Source organism: Centruroides sculpturatus, unplaced genomic scaffold (genome assembly GCF_000671375.1).
Source record: "Centruroides sculpturatus isolate CEXI.00-Female unplaced genomic scaffold, Cexi_2.0 scaffold2208, whole genome shotgun sequence".
Lineage (NCBI taxonomy): Eukaryota > Metazoa > Arthropoda > Arachnida > Scorpiones > Buthidae > Centruroides > Centruroides sculpturatus.
The window spans coordinates 5,795-10,060 of NW_019386309.1; the positions used below are offsets into that span (position 1 = coordinate 5,795).

At 29.6% G+C, this 4,266-nt stretch overlaps 1 pseudogene; it reads left to right on the top strand.

Annotated features, from left to right (window-relative positions):
- Positions 1-819: 819 nt before the first annotated feature.
- On the top strand, positions 820-1,772 carry LOC111614495 (annotated as a pseudogene).
- The last annotated feature ends 2,494 nt before the right edge of the window (positions 1,773-4,266 follow it).

The following is a 4,266-nucleotide window of genomic DNA, read 5'->3' on the forward strand; positions in this document are numbered from 1 at the left end:
TTTAGTTTTTAATATAGTATAGAAAAAAGTAATCTAAATTTACGAATGCATGTACTGTAAATACAGTACATACTTGTAAATGTATATATTTTAATATGATTTTATGTACTTTAAATGCTTTTATAGTGATATTACAACTTCAATATTTGTGGTGGACAGACATGCTGAAGCATCAAATTCAGTGGAAACAAAAGTTAGACAATTATCTCCTAGTCGTGGAAAAGCATACAAAACTGATAAAATAACAATTGTGATCATTTAAAACATAATTGTGATGTTAAAAGTTTTTAACACATTAAGTTAAATGAAAGCTTAGTTAGATGTTATAATCATGTAATGAGGAAATTTGAATAATTTAAGTTTTTCTAGTGTTTGAAGTGTGTGGGATTCTTAGAGGAGTAGTAAGTTTTGAAAGTGTCAGCCACACTGAAATAGTGGACACTGTAGACTGTTCCCTATGAAAACCCAACTCTCACTTATGGCTCCGAGTAGTTGGTCGTGCATGCCAACAGCCACACCATGGGAGATTGCCTCAGCTGGTGAGATAGACTAAGTGAGGGTATCAGTAGTTTCATTCACTATTGGTAGTTAGGGTGTGTACCTCTATAGTGCAAAGTCTAGAACGATCAGCACAGAAGAAAAATCTACTATCAAAGATCAATGGCATAATGAGCACAACAGCAAAATAGATGACATACTAAGGGCACATTCTTGGCATCCAAAGTGAGATGTGGCCAGTCACCGTAGAAGAGATTGGAGCCTCACCACATCACATACCCTCCACCATAGTAAGCCATAAGAACTGCTACCACTAAAAGAATGAGTTATAGGGACAAGGTTGAGCCCTCTGCAAACTGTGTCTCTAATGAATGCTGCAGGGAAGGGGAGTCATGTCCTGAGAATAGTAAGTTTGACTCTAATATTAGAGAATATGAAGAGGCCATCTTAACCCTACCTGGGAGGTTGACATCAGAAATATCCAAACTGAAGACCAGAAATGTACTCCTTAACATAGACGTTTGGAATGTTAGAACACTGTATGAACCAGGAAAGCTTGATAATCTAATTCAAGAAATAAAGTCAATGCGGCTTGATGTACGTAATTTGTGAAACAAAATGGACAGAATCAGGAAAGCTAAACAATAATGAATATACAATGATGTACTCAGGAGCAGCGGCACATGTAAATGGAGTAGCTATCAAAATGAAGAATAGTATAGCAAGATCAATAAAGGGCTTCACTGCAGTCAACGAGAGAATCATTGCAGTAAAGATAGCTGCTCAACCTTTTGACATCCTCCTAATCCAGGTTTATGCACCCACAACTGGCCATGAGGAAGATAATGTTGAAATATTCTATGAAAATTTGAAGGAATTGGTGGAAATGGCAAAATCAAATAATATAATCATAGTTATGGGTGATTTTAACACAAAAGTGGGCAATGAGAAGATATCAGAATGCATGGGCCAATATGGGCTTGGTAAGAAAAATAAAAGAGGGGATAGTCATTCAATTTTGCAAGGAAAATAAGTTGATACTCACCAACACCCTATTTAAACATCCAGTAAGAAGCGTGTATACATGGAAAAGTCCAAGTGACATATGCAGGAATCAAATAGACTTCATTTTGATTAAGGAAAGATTCAGAAATATTATAAAACAAGCCAAATCATATCTTGGAGCAGATATTAATTCCGACCATAATCCAGTTGTAGTGAAAGCAAAAATTAAACTAAAAACCTGTAAGCAAAAGTCAGTATCAAAAAGTTAAATTCAGCAATATTAAAGGAAGAGAACATAAAAGTAAAATTTAATGACAAATTAATAGAGAAATCAATAACAATAAAATAAATAAAGAATATAATCAATCAATAGAAGATATCAATGAAGCATGAAATGCCTTTAAGGAATGTATTAATATAAGAAGAGCTGCTGCTAATAACATTCCAGAATACATTAGGAAAATTGACAAACCTTGGACGACTGATAAAATTCTAAATACGAAGGAGAATAGGAAAAGTTTGAAAAATAAACCAGGATATAAAAATTTAACAAGATCTATAAAAGAGAGTGTAGAAAGGCTAAAGAAGAGTGGCTTAANAGAACATAAAAGTAAAATTTAATGACAAATTTATTAGGGAAATCAATAACAATAAAATTAATAAAGAATATAATCAATCAATAGAGGATATCAATGAAGCATGAAATGCCTTTAAGGAATGTATTAATATAAGAAGAGCTGCTGCTAATAACATTCCAGAATACATTAGGAAAATTGACAAACCTTGGACGACTGATAAAATTCTAAATACGAAGGAGAATAGGAAAAGTTTGAAAAATAAACCAGGATATAAAAATTTAACAAGATCTATAAAAGAGAGTGTAGAAAGGCTAAAGAAGAGTGGCTTAAAAATTTGCAATTTTTCAAGTTTTTCTTGATTGATGACTTAAAATTTTGCAAGGTATCAAAATTATAATTTATGCTACTGACTGTTAGATTGCATTTAAAGATTTTAGGTTGTCTTTAAAATCATTGGAACAAAGCTCTTCCTGTATATTGAAAATGGGAGATCTCAGAATTTTTCTGTAAAATAACCTACATTGCTTTTCAAAATGGCATTTGGCTTTAGGTTATATCCTATCACTTCATAATGCTGAACAGTTTCTTAAAGTAAAACATATTTTATAAGACTGTAAATGTTGTAAATATATAAATTTAAAGATTTTTAGGCATGTGAACAAATTTTCCAACTACTTAACAGATTTTGAGTTGCAAACAAATTTAATTTGTCAACCTATGATTTAATAAAATTGGCAACTATTTTTAAAAGTATTATTCTAAGGATTTAACATATAATTTTTTTTATGCAGCTGTTAAATATATATCATTTTCATTAAAATAAAAGATACTAACTGCAGAAACTATTATAAAAGAATTACCTGTTCTACTTCTATTGACATATAGTTTTATGTAAAACAATTTCTTAGAAGTTATACCTTAATATTAATTTTGTTGACTATTCAACCTAAAACTTTTTGCAAATACCTCAAATTATAGTCACATCATTAGGAGGTTACTTCATCTTTTCAATATTCTTTATGTACAAAATTTTCTTTCCTCTTTAGGAGAGCTACAGCATAAAAAACATTTAGTAAGTTGAAATTAATTTAGTTATATGTAAAGTAATATAAAACAGACATTTTTCTATAGTAGCTATAAAAAAATGTAACAGTTCAAGAACCAAAATGATCTAGATTAATTTTTAATCTGGTATTTATTGGTCTAAAAATATAAATGTTATCCCAATATATTTTTTATAGTTATCACATATATACACTAAAAATAAATGTCATATTTTCATCCTTTTTTTGCATCTTAGGTTCTATAATCTGACAAAAATATAAAAACATTTTTTAGTGTTTCTTCGGTGTGATAATTACTGGTCTAGTTGAATTTTGATATTCTGGCACCTTTATTATTAGTTAGCTCAAACTGTTTCCACCTTATTTTGGGAAATTATTAGTTTTTCAGAGAATGTCATTTAACCTACGCTTAATAGAATAACTGATAAAATAACTTATATACAAATATATAAAGCATAACTATAAAATCAAACTCAAATATGAAACAATTTTTTTCAACTTCAATTGCACTGCAAAATTATAATTATTTTAGTTTTTTCATGTAAAATAAAAAAATACTACAGAAAAAACTATTCATTCTTCTTAGATTGGTGAGGCCCCCAAAATTATAGTTACACTGTTTGTTGAATCAATTTCAATTATCAAATACAAAATTGAGGGTATACATTTAAAACTAACCCTTAACTGGTTTTGTAAATTTTACAATCATAACTGGTATGGTGGGGGCTGCGCAGCCCCCAAGCAAAATTTGCCTCTAGAGAGCAAGTTTGAACAACGTGAAAGTTTGAAAGTGCATAAATGCTAAATGGAACTCTTGTTTAGTATAATCAACTCTTATATATTCATATAATTTTTTTTACTTAATTATTACAAGATATCACAAAATTGTTACAACTTTTGGTGTTTGCTTTTTTCAACAATACAAAAATCTATCCTATTGTAAGGTTTTAACAAAAATATTTTTTTTTTTCTTTNTTTATTTAAATCTTGTTTTCTGGAATTTTATACTATGTAACATTCCATAACATGAAGATGGCTGTTAAAAAACAATTGAAAATGTTTGTTCTTATAATAAATTTGCTCATTTTAACTGGCTTACAGGTAATAGTTGCTGCTTTTAT